This window comes from Hyperolius riggenbachi, chromosome 2 (genome assembly GCF_040937935.1).
Source record: "Hyperolius riggenbachi isolate aHypRig1 chromosome 2, aHypRig1.pri, whole genome shotgun sequence".
In the NCBI taxonomy this organism is placed as follows: domain Eukaryota; kingdom Metazoa; phylum Chordata; class Amphibia; order Anura; family Hyperoliidae; genus Hyperolius; species Hyperolius riggenbachi.
The window spans coordinates 167,819,098-167,836,784 of NC_090647.1; the positions used below are offsets into that span (position 1 = coordinate 167,819,098).

The window sequence follows — 17,687 nt, forward strand, 5'->3', positions numbered from 1 at the left end:
ACACCTGGCGACGCAGATGTGCATCGCTGGTCCTCCAGTTACCACTTTGCCGCCGCACGGTATGAGTGTGCGGTCGGCAAGTGGTTAAGCAACTGGTAAAAATAGCACTAACTTCCCCCCTTAAATATTTTCCGAGCCTCCAGCAATGTATAGCAGGATTCCTGTATCTCCCTGCGGACTCCGAGAGACTTTACAGCTTCCCCAGTGCATGGAAGCCGGAGTGTCAGCTGACTCGCATCTAATTATGTGACATGATGTCTTCCGTACACTGACGCCGGAAGCCACTAGGAGCCCGCAAGGAGGTACAGGGAGGCTGCTACAAATCGTTGAAGGCTCTGTAAGTATTTTACTGCCTTCTAACACAAACAAAAAAGCCCCCACAAAGAGGTCCCCGTTATCCCTCAGGCCAGCCGGTTAGTTGAGACTTCCAGCTGCCTGAATTCCAGATAACGGGGACTCATTATGATTGTTGTTCAGACACCAATACAATTTGACCATGATTTAGTGAATCTACCCCATTGAGGCGTTCAGAGGCTGTAGCATGTTGCATAGCACTACTGAGAGCCTAAATCTACTGAAGAATCATGACTATCACAATATTATAACACAACAACATTTACAAAGCAGCTGCATGGAACAAAAGAAAAGATCCTGAATCTGGTCACTCTGGATCTTAGGCAGCACCAGAAGTTTCTAAAATAGTGAAAAAAGACCTAAAGTACTTCAAGGATTGCTAAAGGAAAAATCTTTAGCAATCTTTGAAGTCAGGGCTGGATTTACCATAAGGCATTGTAGGCATGTGCCTACAGGCGCTTGATGAGGGAAAGGTGTCTCACTAACCTCCCTGAGTGCCTCCTTCCCTATGCAGAGTCCCAAGCAGAGCGTAAATGAAAGGTTACTCACCCAGTTCTTGGCATTCTACTGACAAGATCTCCTTTCAGCTGGGGGCACATCTAGCTACCTTGTACTTAGGGGCACCTCTAGCTGTTTAGTATTAGGTAGCCTTGGGTATCCTCAGTATTATGGGGCAGGTGTGGTTACCTATGCCAGGCATGGAAAGTAGGGGAGAGGTGACAACTGGGCTATCCAGCACACTTGCGGTGTGGTTTGGTGGGGTTTGTAGGTTTGTAGAGGGCAAAGTCTATCATGCCAGGACATCTCTGCCTATAGACTCATGTGAAGTAATTGCTGGGCCTGCTTGAAGCTACTGCTACTTTCACATATATTCTAAAACTAAACTCTAAACAAACACCTATGTCTGTGCTGATATCTCTGACCTATTTGGACTCAGAGAACGGATCTTTGAAAATAACTGTACTTACAGAGACATTATTGGTTTAGAAATGGCTACATAGAAATTTACGATGCATTTTACACTAGAACATACATGTCAAATGACTAGGGCCAAATTTGGCCCTCAAAGTCATTAAATTTGGCCCTCAAGTAGTTTCCCCGCTTTGCATTATGTTTGGCCCATTGTACACCACCAGGGAAGGTATATTGGAGTTGAAGCCCTAGATCACCAGGAAAGCCATATGGGGGAGGTAGGGGGGAACACACTAAACATTAGGGAACTAGGAATTAGGGGAGGGAGGACCACTAGACACCAGATCATGAGAATACAATAAATTGGCCATTAATAATTACATTTCTAAAATTTTCAATTGAGGGGATTGGGTGAATCGTTAACCAATGGGTGGGTAATATGGAAATGTGGTTGCTATCCAGAGGGCTTTGCATTCTTAATAAACTTTAACAACCATTATATAAACTCAATAGTAATTATTTGGAAAATTTCACGTTGACACAATGGATAATCAAAGTCCATAAATGGACCAAGTATGAAATTGAGTGAAAAAAGAAGAGAAAATAAAAATTAAACCTATCTCTTCAAAGATTTAGATTTGGAATACCTACAGAACTGGTCTGAAAGAGCAATTTTGTTAGGGAACAGGAAACGGTGAGTCAGTAATTCTTTTTGCACAGAATGAGAAAGTCCTATCTTTACCTGAACCAAAACTTGTGTGTAACAGACAATGAATTGCCTTAAAGGCTTGCCCTGGACATAAGTCATGCTTTTCTTGTTAAAGGCCACAGCTGATGACAAGAGGTGGAAATCTTACCACCATGTCTCGGCTACAATTTTGAGAGACCGGCAAATTATTTCCTACATGACATCTACTCTTAACCCCATGCATAAAGTCAGGAACAGATTTAAGGAAGATTTAAAATTTCAATACTTATGGGCATGTCAAGCAAACTCTGCCATCAAAAGTAATTAACCGAATAAGAAATAAAAAAAAACTCCCCTTGTTCAAAGCTCTAAGCGAGGCTAGCTAAAATTAAACCAAAATTAAAAAGTGTGGTCTGCAGAAATATCTTTCCCTGCAGCAAACACAATTAAATACCAAAATCCTTAAAGTTAGCTTATACACTTGTCGCAGAAAATAAGGCCAAGTAATTCCAGGCACCAGTAAGGCCTGCATTTCTGGAACATCTCAAAATAAATGTGTCATACCACTTAAGAGAAATGTAATGGTAACTAGGCAAATTACAAACCTCAAAGGTTAAGCCTTGTACACTTGCTAGACGATCTTTGAGAAAGTCATTTGATGTGTCTCATCTGAAAATCTAGCTGCTCCCAACATCGTTTACAAAACTGAAACACCGGATCACTAAATGACAACTGACAAATTAAGACAAACACATATTTCTTCTACCTACCCAAACCCATTGCCCCTCCTTCCCTCTACATTGAACAGTACACATGATTTGGGTACAGTTGAGCAGTGTGTCTGTATAGCACCCCTCCCAAACTGTTGCCCTAACAATCTATGCATTATCGCTCTAGAAATAGCCCAGTGATGATAAGTCAGGAAGAAGGATTTTCTTATTTTATTTTTGATAGCCCTACAATAGGCATATGTAAGCCACTCTGTCTACCTCATACAAATTGTAGAAGAGGATATAAAAATATTCATCAGCTTTTTCAGCAATTGAGCAATCATATTAGCATTGACTGATGCATCTTCCTGTGTGAGGCAAACACCCCTCTCCCTGTATATTTGGTGCACTCAAATCTATGTAGGGATACATTTATTATAACATAAGGGTAAAATGACTCCTGGAAAATTCCGCCTTCCTTCATTAACCTCCTTGGCGGTAACCCCGTGTGTGACACGGGGTAAGCCGCCGGAGGGTGCCGCTCAGGCCCTGCTGGGCCGATTTTCATAATTTTTGCTTTGCTGGACGCAGCTAGCACTTTGCTAGCTGCGCCAGCACTCTGATCGCCGCCGGCCCCTGCCCGATCGCCGCTATCTGCTGCGGCGCGGGCCCCCCCCCCCCTCCAGACCCCAGCGCTGCCTGGCCAATCAGTGTCAGGCAGCGCCGAGGGGTGGCCCGGGACTCCCAATGACGTCCCGACGTCAGTGACGTCGGTGACGTCATCCCGCCCCGTCGCCATGGCGACGGGGGAAGCCCTCCAGGAAATCCCGTTCTATGAACGGGATTTCCTGATCGGAGATCGCCGAAGGCGATCGAAGCGGGCGGGGGGATGCCGCTCAGCAGCGGCTATCATGTAGCGAGCCCTCGGCTCGCTACATGATAAAAAAAAAATTTTTTTAAAAAAACTGCTGCGCTCCCTCCTGGCGGTATTTTTCATACCGCCAAGGAGGTTAACCACTTCCCCACTACATGTTTTTTCCACTTCTGTACCAGAGTAATTTGCACATCATGCTAATCCCATTCATTGGCCAATAACTTTATCGCTACTTATCACACTGAAATGATCTGTATATAATTATTTTGGGACAAACTAGGCTTTCCTTGGGAAGTACGTTTTTTTTTTATTATTATTATTATTTTTAATTTATATGCATTTTGCAGGGAAGGAGAAGAAGGGGTAAAAAATATATTTTATTACTCTATGTAAATGTGTATAATAGTGTATTTGGATGTAGTTTACTTGTTGGCCACAAAATGGCACTGCACATAGTTCTTGATTACTGTAAACAGTAGAAGGCATGCATCTGTTTACTTTCGGTTTTGATGAATGAGTCTGTGTCTCACTGATGTAGCTCTCATTCATCACAGGCACTGTGATCGGGGTTGGAAACAGCTGCTTCCCATTCCCCAATCACGGAAGAACGGCATATCGGTGAAAGCAAACAGAAGCAACGCGATGTTCACAAGTGACAGCAGTAAGTAAACAGTGCATATATACACGCCCCTGATCCGCAAGTGGAGTACACAGGGGCGTATATATATATATATATATATATATATATATATATATATATATACATACATACAGTGCTGCTCATCCAGATTCCGGGATAGTCAACCTTTTTTCAGCTATCCGATTCGGATTCAGATTCCGGATTTCTGTGGGAATCCGGATAGCTATCGGCAGGTAGTTGGCTGGCAATGCGGATATCTGCAGAAATCCGACTATTGAGATACTGTAACTAAGTAGATGACGTCCAGGACATCATTGAGCCAATCAGAGGGCTCCCAGCAGAAGCCCTAGCAACCAATCACAGAGGTGAACACTGGCCAGCCCCACCTGACCTCATTGAGCCAATCAGAGGCCTCCCAGCCTAAGCCCTGGCACCCAATCACAGAAAGGAACCCTGCCCAGCCCCCCTGTATAATAAGGAGGGCTGCCATGATGAAAAATACCATCCTTGCTTGTTAATGCTCACTGAGTGACATGCTCCAGTGCTGCTTGCCTAGCAGATGCTGTGCACAGTGATAAACCTAAAGCTGTTCAGTGATTAACCCCTTTACTATCACTACACTATTTTTGTATTGTAAATTAGCTTGATTTCATTGTGTGACAGAGTGTGTGCTGCAGGGCTGCTGCAGCTGCTATGTGCCTCTGTGTGTGCTGTGCACAGACCAGGCCAGCTGCTGCCTGCTGGCCAGCTATTAGCCTTAGCTAGCTACAGTATAGGTTAGGTTAGGGATTAGAGAATAGGATTACTGTTATTGTGTAGTTAGTACTGTAGTACTGCAGTCAGTACTAGTAGTTGTTAGAGTAGTAGTACTACTGTGTTAGTTTACTACAGAACTGCTGTGCTGCTAAACAGTGCCAGTGTGACAGTTAGTGTCTTCTCCTCTGCTGTCTGACTGTCACTCGGCACATGGCACTTGGTACATGGCCCTTGGCACTTGGCACATGTATTGTGGCACTTTGCATGTGGCACTTGGCATGTGGCACTTGGCACGTGGCACTTTGCACTTAGCACAAGGCACTTTGCATGTGGCAGTTGGCACTTTGCACTTTGCACATGGCAGGTGGCACTTGGCACGTGTCACATGCAAAGTGCCACGTGCCAAGTGCAACGTGCCACGTATGAAGTGCAAAGTTCCATGTGCCAAGTGCAAAGTGCCACGTGCCAAGTGCCACGTGCAACGTGCTACATGCAAAGTGCAACGTGCAAAGTGCCAAGTGCCAATGTGCCAAGTGTCACGTGCCAATGCCAAGTGCCACGTGCCATGTGCCACTGCCAAGTGCCACATCCGGCATGCTCCTGGCAGACGTTACACCTGCTGCTGCTGCATTGCCCTGCTCCTGCTGCCTTTGCTGCTCCCACTGCCAGGGGGCCACAGGCCACTGCTGCTGTGCTGATACCACCTATATTTAACCCAAAACACAATTGCTGCGTAATTTTTTTGGAGGTGTCTGGGCTGAAAACTGCCATGTCCCAGTTGTGCGGTTGGACTTTGGACACAATGTGGGCTGCACGACCGCTGTCTGAAACCTAGTCCTGATGTTAATTGACAGCCATTTTTTTTTTGGGGGGGGGGGTAAGTCCCCACATCATCAATCAGTGTTTCACTTCAAAAAATAATGATGCTACATGCCTCATTTACCCTGAAAATGTTTTTAAAGCAATTTAAAGGCCACTTCCGGTTTTTCTATCCAGACATCCAAATTTGCCCGGATATCCCGGATACTGCGGTCGGATATCCAATTTGGTTCAGAAAACTTTGAACTCGGATATCTGGGTATCCGGATCCAATCCGGATTTTGAAAAGGGGTATCCGAGTAGCACTGTATATATATATATATATATATATATATATATATATATATATATATATATATATATATATATATATATATATATATATATATACATATATATATATATATATATATATATATACCAGCAGTATGCAAGTAGTTAATCATGTGATTATGTGATTGTGCATAATTTTGACCCATAAAAGTACTGACTCACAACTGAAAAGCTTTGCTTCTTTGTTTGAATGTACACATATGAAAAAAACATGCTAATCCTCTAAAATATTTATTTTGCTTGAGAAGGGACTAGAATACAGTAAAAAAGCAAACTAGTCTGTGTGTAGTTACTCTGGAAGGCCCAAGTCCCCACTACTACTACAATAAGTGTACCACTGCTAGGCAAAAAAGCTACAGTTCTTGCAATAACTTGTTGTCTGGGGGTAACTCTGGACTCTGAGCTCTCATTTAAACCACATATTAACACATTAAAAACCTCCTGCTACCTCCATCTAAATAATATCTCCAGTAATCATCACTTCTTTACACAAGACTAAATCTTTCAGGAACACGCTCTTTATTGAGCCATCATTATCCACAAGAAGTTAGCTGACAATTGTCAAGGCGTCTGGAGAAAGACATTATTTATTACAGTGACAATTGCCTATGTCACAATATTAGGCACCCAACCCTACAGAAGAGGTATGCCCTCCCACAACTTTGCAGAGACTTCCTTAAACAAGAGGCTGCAAAAAAGCTTGTATACCTCTCCAGGCCCTACTGAACTCTGCTGCTCGTCTCATCCACCTCTCCTCCCATTCCTCTGAGGATGTCCCTCTCTGCCAATTCCTCCTTAGGCTACCAATTACCCAAAGGATCCAATTTAAACTCCTAATTCTATCATACAAAGCTCTATATAGGCTATCCCTGCCATACATTTATTCATTAATCTCCAGATATCATCCTTCCCAGAACTTTCTCTCCACCCATGAGACCCTCTTGTCATCCAACTTGGTCACCTCCTCTGGCTCTTGCATCCAGGACTTCTCATGAGTGTCACTTCTCCTCTGGAACTCTCTCCCACAGCCTGTCTGTAATGCTCCAAGCCAGGAAACTTGAAAATGTGATTTTTTTATATATATATATAAAATTTGAGGCTCTCCATCTCAATCACTAACCTCATTGTCTACTCCTTTAGTGTCTTCACCACACTACCCTCTAGATTTTAAGCTAACAAGGGCAGCGCCCCACCCCCCATGTCTTCTGTTTCTTTTTATTTTATCAAATTTTCTTTGTATTTGATAAAGTGAACATGTAAAAATATGAGGAATGTTTTCAAACTTTCAATTTATACATCAATTGTATTTATTTTACTTGTGTCACTGGTTGTCCTTATTGTACCGTATGTTAAACTGCTCATGTATCTACACTCCTCATAATTGTATGTTTTGCACTACGTCCAATGCTATGGAAGATGTTGGCACTATATAAATACATAATTATAAGCACACTGTCCCAGTAGTGCAGTTGGGAGGTTGCCAGTTGCCACCCTGCACACCAGCTATTGATAGGTGGTTGCCTAAAGACATCATAATTTATCAGTACATTCTGCGCAATAGCTAAACTGCATTTGTGTTTCTGTTTATTTTTGTAATTGTTTTAACTCTCTCCTAGTCTGCACCTGTTAGGTATAAGTTTAAAGAGCCCATGCTCAGAATAGAGAGGGTTGCAGCTTCTTGGAAGTAATGCTGCCTCCCAATGTTTTGAGTGGAATATTCCTGCTGCTGGCTATGGACATTGCAGCCAGGAGCTTCTGCTAAATGCAGGGGTGTTCTGTGAGCCAATAACATATTTTAAGCTTGAGGAGGGGGTGGGGTAGTTCACTGTTCTTGGAACGCTGGGAGGGATTTAGATTAAAGGGAACTAAGCACATTTTCTTTCACTGGAATTTATCCTGGCATAGAAGCTGTCATGTCGTCCCCCCCCCCCCCCTTCTCACAGTCCATATTTATACAAGTCAGAGATGCTACCTTTACACATTGAAACACACAATCTCTTTGAAGAAACTGTCCCAATTACCCACCCCCTCTGTTGATGAAAAGGTATTGTTTACTTCTTGGTAATGAATATAATAAAACCATTAGCTTCCTGAAGTAGGCTAATAAAACTACCGTACTTTGAATGTTAAATAAAAGGTAAAATAGAACTTTATTTAAATAATGCGACATATTGTTGGCATGCATTTTTCATGTGCTATTGAGGTGCTTTGGGTGCTAAAAATGGCGCTCGGTGCACTTTAAGCACTTCCACAGACTCTTGTTCTCCTCCTGTCAGACTATGCTGGCCATGGAATGTAGCTCCACCTCATTGCAGAATAAACAAGGCTTCATGTAGATCTCCCTTTTGTGTTAGATGTGGAGGAGGATTGATTACAGGAAGGATAAATGTCAGCTTAACATATTTTTCTAAAAGTATTTGTGAGATCCAGGATTGCTGGCTGAAGAGCTGTGAGGAGACGCAAGAAAAAAAGAAAGGGAATAGAGTACACACCTTTGCCTTATGTTCTTTTGGGTCACTTTTACTCTGTTCTGTTCAGCTCTCTCTGTAATTATTTAGCCATCAATCCACAGTGTTTACAAAAACTCATGCAGCACTCAAAATGTGGAAATAGACCAGTAAGTTATTTTCTTATTATCGGATCTTCTCTCATTAGACAGACACATGATGAACAGAAAATATCTACTTAGCGTAATACTGTACATGTTAATTCACTCCTACTGTTGTGGTCAAGATGTATAGACAAACTCCACCACTGCCACCTCCACTGCCACCACCAAACTCCTCATCCATGCCCTCATAATTTCCCATCTTGACTACTGCAATGCCCTTCTGTCTGGTCTCCCTATGACCCGACCAGCCTCACTGCAGTCCATCATGAATGTGGCAGCCAGAATTATCCACTGCTCCCATCGCTCCACCACGGCGGATCCCCTCCTTGAATCCCTCCACTGGCTTCCTATTCAGTCCAGAATCAGATTCAAGATACTGTGTCTGACCTACAAATCTGTCCACAAAACCTGTTCAACCTACATTTCTGATCTTACTCAGAGGTACACGCTTAGCCGCTCACTTCGCTCTTCCAATGAACTTTGCCTAACCACCCCCCGCATCACCCAGTCCCATACACGCCTCCAGGACTTCTCAAGAGCAGCTCCAACACTATGGGACTCCCTACCTCCACCCATTAGGGCAGCTCCCTCCTTCAACACCTTCAAGAAGGCCCTCAAAACTCACCTTTTCACTCTGGTCCAGTGCTGGTCGTAATGGAAAAATCTACGCTTACGGATCATTACGCGTAAGTTTACGCTATTACGCATTAAGCAATTACGGTTACGGCGTAGGAAATTATCTACGGTACATCACTGTAATTACGCGTAAACTTACGCAGTTACGCGTAAGGATACTGTAATGTAGGCGCTTACACTACGATGTTACGCGTAGTGCTGTAATACCCATTAATGCGTATTTTTTTACGCATACGGACGATATGTACGCAATAGCCGTCAATGTGACAGTTATTGCGTACATATCATTCATATGCGTCAAAACGTACGCTTATACTGAAGGGCGGGAGAAGATACTATTGGTTGCTTAGGATGTTGACTGATTGGCTACTCTTAGAAAAGGGGAGTTTTTACGTTAGTAATTACGCGTAAAATTACGCGTAAGTGTTCGTAAAATTACGCATACCTAGCAATTACGGTAGACAGTGTAATTACGATACCACTCTACTGCTTACGCGTAAATAATTACGCGTAAGACCGTAATTTACGCGTAGCGCTTACGCGTAAATTTACATTGAATTACGATGCGTAATTACGCTCATGCGTAATTTCGGCCCAGCACTGCTCTGGTCCCCTACCTTTCGTGTCCTTACCTCTCCCTCTAGATTGTAAGCCTTTGGGCAGGTTCCTCCTCCTTTTGTGTCCTACCTGATCATGCACCTTCATTACTGTGAACCCATGCTATGCATCTGAGTGAACCTAACTTGCCTAATCTCCATGCTTCCCTCCAGTGACTAAGCATTACCTTGTATTCATACTGTGCTGCATGATCTGGTCTTTCTTGTATTCAGGTATTGTCATTTTGCTGTATGTCACCCCTAAATATTGTCTGTAACCTAAACTAATGTCCAACGCTGAGTAATATGTTGTCGCTTTATAAATACAATAAATAAATAAATAAATAATAATAAATAAATAGACAACCCATTTATGAATTGGCGAGGTGGTTTTCCCACTTTGGAATTATTTGGATGACAACACACAATATGGAATGGGAGAACATGTGAATCCTAATGGACTACAGGTTTTGTTTTTGTTTTGTTTTGTTGTTGTTATTTTTATTGGGATTTGCAGATATTAACGTGTGGGTGAAGTTATGCACAAAGACGTTCTTTCAGCTGATCGTAATAGATATATTCTGTCTGATAGTTGCCACCATTATAGGTTGCTTCACATTGTATGGAAAGGTCAATATATAAAAATTAAGAGGAATTGCGCTATGAGGGAAGATTTTCAAGAAAGAAGAAATATACTCACTAAAAGATTTATTGAAAAAAGGAATATAGACGGAGTGAACTGGTGGATTGTAAAAGAAAAGTAGATGGGATGAATAAAAAAATGCTGTTAGGCGATCAAAGGAGAACTAAAAATGATAAACACTAAGCGCTAAATGATATTGGATTATAATTGTTTATATAGGGGATTTAAGAAGATTGTATGAAAACACTGGAATGTGTTGAGTCTGATGGGGTACTGAGGTCAGTACTCTCACAATGACCATTTTTTAGGTAAAAGAGCTCCAATTTAAAATCCATACTGGCCCCTAGTTTTGTAGACTCCCCTTCTCCATTTTAGGATGAAGATATGGGACATAGAATATCGAATATGTTAAATTGTATGGGCTGTATGAGATGTAAGCTATGATTGACAATGACAGCAATTCATGTTATTGTCACGATTGGTGTTAGCAGGACCAGACTTCTGATTATCAAGTGATCTGCAGTATCACCTATAATCAGATATATACCGGATTATATGATGATCTGCAGAATCACCAATAATACTGGAACAGAAAATATTACCACTTTAATGCACAGAGTGTAGTGATTTGTGCAACAGAATCTACTGATAGAGTTAACTTTACCTCACCAGAGGAGCTGGTGGGTACTATCAGTACAGCACTCCTCACCAGGGACAAAGACTCCCTGATGAGTGTAGAGAGGTCAGATAGATCGGTTGAGCAACAGACAGACAGAGCCGGTACAGAATCGTTAGGCAGAGGCAGAACATAAATCAGGCAGTGTCGGCAACTAGATCAGATGGGCAGAAGTACTAAATCAGAAGGCAAAGACAGAATGGTAAGTAAGCTGAGTTGGCAACAGTGTCAGATAGGCAAAGGTACAGAATCACTAAGAGTAAGATAGGTCAGAACTAGCCAGAGTCATACACAGTAAATACAATACAAGTAAATGCTAACAATAGATAGATGTATATTGCAAACGCTGCATATACATCTATCATCCACTGGAATCTCTCTAGGTCTGAGTGCTAACACTAAGTATTCGCAACAGCAGACAGTTAGCAAGTGAAGCCGAGAGGCTTAAGTAGCGAAGGAGATCCCCAAGGCACGCCCACCAGCTCTGGCCAATCAGAAGCGGCGAGCGCACCTTCTGACGTCAGCTGACCGGCCGGTCAGCTGACGCACCTCTTCCTAGCATAAAGATTCTGACGGCAAACGCGCGCACGCGCTAATGTCCCCCTGAGCTGAGCAGAGACATGCGTCCCTGGCGTACTAGACGCCTGGGATGCAGATGATCCAGTAAGCAGGAACCCAGTGTTGATTGTGGTGGCCCCACCGTCCACCACGGCTGACATGCGACCATTCCCCGACCTCGGCGTGCTAGAGGGCCGAGGTGCGGGGAGACTGGCAGACAAAGAACCAGGAGCAGCTGCGGTGGAACTGCTATCAACTGCAGGTGACATGTGCCTATTCATTACAGTTATCTCCTAAATTACTGATATGCAGAATAATGTTACATAATCTATAACATGTAGTTCCACTTTTCTGTTTTATGTGCTGAGATGTCCTTGTGGGCTGCAGTACATTGGGTGGACCACCATGAAACGCAGTAAAGAAGTGGGGAAGCATATTTATAAACTTAAAGGGGATTTTAAACTTCACTCCGTGTCCAAGTTGTTTTCAACAATTACATTACATTAATATTTCTCTGCTTAAGTTTATGACAGCAAAAAAAAAACAAAAAAACTCAGTTGGAGTGATTGCTATAAACTTGACTAGACAAGACAAGTTAGATAGATCTATAAGTTGAAACCACTCACTCCCATAGAACTAAACGTGGATAAGGATATCAACTGCTTTATAGTCTTGTCTGTAACTGTCCTTCAGAGGAGCTCACAATCTAATCCCTACCATACTCATATGCTCATTGTAGTCTAGGGCCAAGTTTAGGGGGAAGTCAAATAACTTATCTGTATGTTTTTTGGGAGGAAACCAGTGTGCCCAGGGGAAACTCACGCAGAAAATACAAATTATGTGCAGATAGTTCCCTGGCTGGGATTTAAACGGGGAACCCAATGCTGCAAGGCGAGCATGCTATCCACTATGCCACCATGCTGCCCAGTGTGCAGAAATTACAAAAGTATTTCCCCTGGTAAAGTGGACTATAGAAATAAAAATCAGAAGGGGAAGCACACAAGCTGTGGGTATGAATAAGGCTGAGTTGGTTGTATATATGAGATGTCAGAACAGGAGCTCCAACATCTCCTTAGAAGGAAAGCAGATAAATGTATGATGTTGTTGTTGTTTTTTTTTGTTGTTTTTTTACAATGGTTGCCACTTTGCTTTTATCTGAGAAGCAAAAACATGAAGATTGCACTTTGGTGGTAAAAAAGACATTTCCCACCATAACTTTATAACAGAGGCGCATTGCCCCTATTGGACCTTTTTGAGCTTGCACTCCTTGCCTGATGAAGTGGGTTATACCTGTGAAACGCGTTGCGGAGTGCCAAAATAAATTGTTATTTGCGATTTGAACAATCTCGATTGGCATTTCAGGAGGTAAGTCCACCTGTACTCCTCCTTTTTAGTTGTTTTTAGATCATTTTAACCTGCCTGGCGCCTCTGTCCAAATTTGCACAGTATATAGTCCACCTTGGGTGGAGGGGACTTTCCCCTTCTTTCTATCTACAGAGAGCGGCTTCTTAAAGCGGAGTGGGGTCAGGTTCTAATGCTCCCCACCTGCATTTCAAGTGGTTGCCTATGTGGTAACCCGTGTTTGTGAGTATATCCACATCTGTTAATTATTTCGCCAACAATTGTTAGACTTACTGCACTATATTGGGCTCTCGGTTTTTCTTTCTCTTTCTTTTTGTTTCAAGTGCACCATGACTTTAAGGTGGTTTGATAGTTTGCATTTAGTAAGCAAATGGTGTGGGGAGAAGGGCACCCTTTACACCGTGTGAAGCATGTGTTGATACAAAAGTGAGTACAGTCTTAAATTAAGAATGACAAAATTCTGCCCAATTAGACATTTTCCCTGCCCTGGTTCATGTTACGCATTTGTTTTTAAGTTCTCAGGCGTGAATGGGAAGCAGGTGTGTTACATTTGGTGTTATCACTCTCATACTCTCATGCTGGTCACTAGAGGTTCAACGTGGCACTTCATGACAGAGACCTCTCTGAGGATCTTAAAACATAATTTGAAAATAAAATTCTTCTCCTTATTGTGGGCTCCACATACATTTATCCTAAAAAGAACACATTTTACATAGCATAAAACTGTCAGGATAATGTTAATCGCAGAACCACTCCACCCTGTGATTTATGGCAGTAACCCGTGACAAGCAGACTTAGTGTGGCCACACATCTGATTCCAACATAAAAGGGGCTCACTGAATTGATACCATACCACCTCAAACACACAGTGGGTCTAGCATATTTGAATCCAGTGCCCAAATTACGATAGGGGATGACACTGCCTTCCAAGTATGAGCAATTCATAAGTTCTTTAATCTAAATCAAATACACTGTATTAGAGGATGCTTAAAGGGAACCTGAAGCAAGTAAAATTATATAAAATAAACACATGACGTAGCTGCAAATGAATATTACATACTAACCTCACCGTCAGTTCCTCTCAGAAGCTCACCATTTTCTTCTTACAGTGATCCCTTCCAATTCTGACAATATTTTGTTACTACTGAAATATACCAGTTGCTGTCAGATATATATCAGCAGCTGTCAGTTACAACTGAATGTGCTAGGTAATATCCATGTTTCCCTATGGCTCAAGTGGGTGATATTACAGTTTAACAGTGTGCTGACCGGGAAGCTGTTATGGGGTTAAGATTTTTTTTTTTAAATTGAGGACGGAGAATTCCAATGATCACAGTGGACGAATGGGATGCAGGAGAGGAGGAAGAGATTGAGGAGTAGACTACACAGGAGGTAAGTATGACCTGTGTGTGGTTATTTTGACTTTTTATTTTCAGTTTAAGAAATATGTGAGACCAGCTGTAAGGAAATTAAAATTACAGCAGAACTGGATCTTGCAACACAACAATGACCAAAAACATTCATATAAATCCAACAAATACGGGCTGAAAACTAAGCAATGCGAAGTTCTGGAGTAGCCGAGTCAAAGCCCACATCTTAATCCCTTTGAGATGCTGTGGGGTGACTTGAAATAGACTGTGCATGAAAGAAACCCCTCAAATATCTCACAGCTGAAAAAAATGATGCATTGATGAGTGGGACAAACTTTTCCCCAGACTGGTATTAGAGACCAGTAGATGGCTACAAGAAGCATTTTACTGCAGTTATTTCAGCAAAAGGGGGGTAACACTATAAGGAAGTAGGATGTCCAAACTTTTTCTCGAAGAATTAGAATAGCATGCAAAAGTCCATTTATTTCAGTAATTCAACTTAAAAGGTGAAACTAATATATGAAATAAACTTATTGCATGCAAAGTGAGATATTTCAAGCCTTTATTTGTTATAATTACGATGATTTATGGCTTACAGCTTATAAAAACCCCAAAATCCAAATCTGAAACTATTAGAATACTGTGAAAATGTTCAATATTCTAGGCTAAAAGACTCTAATCAGCGAATTCATCCAAAACACCTGCAAAGGGTTCCTATTTCATATGTTAGTTTTACATTTTTAAGTTGAATTACTGAAATAAATAGACTTTTGCACAATATTAAAAATTGTTGAGTTTCTCCTGTAAACATTTTTCTTGATTTTTTTTAATAAGCAAATTAAGGTTATTTTTTCTTCTTTAGCTGCAAGCAAATCACATTTTTGTATAAATAAAAACAAGATTAGACATCAATATCTGAACACTTCCTAATTGTCTTAATTTGTCTCATACATACAAGTGTGGCCTCATGTACACAATGCACTGTACTGTTTTTGTTATTACATATAACAGTAGTGTATAAACTGCCAAAAAATAACTTAAAGTACACTGAAAACAAAAAACAAACAAAACAAAACAAAAAACATTGTTTTTACATTATGTCTAAATGTAGAGTTTATTGAAGTATTTATATAGCGCCAACTTATTATGCAGCGCTGTACAGAGTATATTGTCTTGTCACTAATTGTTCCTTTAGAGGGGCTCACAATCTAGTCCCTGCCAGAGTCATATGTCTATTTATGTATCATGCAGTGCATGTATCATAGTCTAGGGCCAATTGAGGGGAAAGCCAATTAACTTCTCTGTATGTTTTTGGGATGTGGGAGGAAATCAAGAGTGCCTGGAGGAAACCCACACAGACATGGGAAGAACATACAAACTCCTTGCGGATGTTGACCTAGTTTGGATGCGAACCGGGAACCCTGCGCTGCAAGATGAGAGCACTAACCCCTACGCCACCATGCTGCTAAAAGTATTTTGGGGTTGTCCAATAGTAAATAACAATAATAATAATAATACTAAGAACAAGTAAATAACTTAGCGTCTCAGAATGTACTGCACATTTCAGAATGTATAAAGCGACTCAACTTACAACAAGTTTGACTTATAAAACAACCTCCTGGAACAGATCCTGCCAGTAAATAGGGGACTATATATATATATATATATATATATATATATATATATATATATATATATATATATATATATATACATACATATATATATATATATATATATATATATATATATATATATATATATATATATATATATTTATATTTATTTATATATATAAATATATATATATATATATATATATATATATATATATATATATATATGTGTGTGTGTGTGTGTGTATATATGTGTATATATTTCACACTGTGCCCAGCCTTCACACCAGTGTAATGTGTAATGGGCTGCAAGGAGTGTCAGTCTGCTAGGAGCAACACAGTGGAAATGAAACGCAGCATTTTACAAGCATCCCTTCTCGCATTGTTACTGTCTCAGACCTAACTGATCTAATCAATGACACAAAGCATTCACAATCCACAGACGCCCATCAAACCGTCCCTACCTCAGCTATTGGAGGACACGGCATCAGGGTGGGTCTGTTATGCGCCCTCTGATTGGCTGGCAAGAGAACAGTGTCAATGTTTAAGCAGCAGCGTGAGGTGAATAGAGTCAGTCAGTAAAGAGGCATTTGGAGCTAAGGTTGGATGCTAGACAATGCAGGATATAAAGGATTAAAGCTTCTAGGCAACTGTTGCATTGCAGAAAGTCTGCTTCTTTCCGAATGGATGTATTTGCAGCGTCTCCCTGTTGTGTAAGGACTGCCTGGAGAAAGTGTCTGTGCTGTCAGCTATAATGAGCCAGCAGAGGGGAAAGCAGAGGCTTTTAACAATCCTAGTCCAATCTGCCTTGCTTTAGCTAGTAGAAGGAAGAGACATGAACTGGCTAGTTTGGAAGTGATCTGGAGCTACCCATGGTGCTTTTGTGTTTTGGGAAATCTATTGTTTTTGGCTTTGACAATTGCTCTTCTTGGATGCATAGGCTGTGGATAATAGCAGCAGCAGCAGCAGCAGTATACAGCCCATGTATAGCTGTGAGCTTCAGGTCCAGAGACTCTGTGCTCTCTGAAAGGTAAGAGCAATGTATCATTATTTCTAGAAAAAACTGCTCTGATTGTTAGCCGCTAGATCACTTAAAGCCACTGCAAATGGTGATTTGTAGTCACAGGTTGAAGCATATGTCTTCTTATTTCCCCCTCTTCTATCAATAAGTGTGCTTTTTATTTCCTTCCTTTAACTGAATCTGACTCATGCAGTTATTAACCATCTGCATTCTGCATGTGTCATTCATGTGAAGGACCAGCGATTCTGTGTATATGTGGTGTCTTCTAGGCAATTACTTTGTATAAAGAGCCACCTATAGCAAGAGAAAAAAAAAGAAATGTCACAGTCATAATTGCCATAGGATTTGATGTATACCGGTGTCCTTTATATGCATTCATTATAGGATGAATCCATTTTCCTTTTTCTTTTTTTTTATATTATTATGATGTTTTATGAGAACATCTTCTACCATCCCTTTGAAAACAGCGACTGCCTATCCATATAAAGTGTTTTTTTCCCATTTTCCATTTG

The 17,687-nt window shown here is 41.2% G+C and overlaps 1 protein-coding gene across 2 annotated transcripts in view; it reads left to right on the forward strand.

Moving 5' to 3' along the window:
- Positions 1-16,738: 16,738 nt before the first annotated feature.
- PCDH17 (protocadherin 17) overlaps positions 16,739-17,687 on the forward strand; it is a 284,741-nt gene continuing 283,792 nt past the window's right edge. For both annotated transcript variants that reach the window (XM_068267825.1, XM_068267826.1), the window contains exon 1: positions 16,739-17,184. The gene's annotated coding sequence lies outside the window, so the exon portion shown is untranslated. The remainder of the gene's footprint in view (positions 17,185-17,687) is intronic.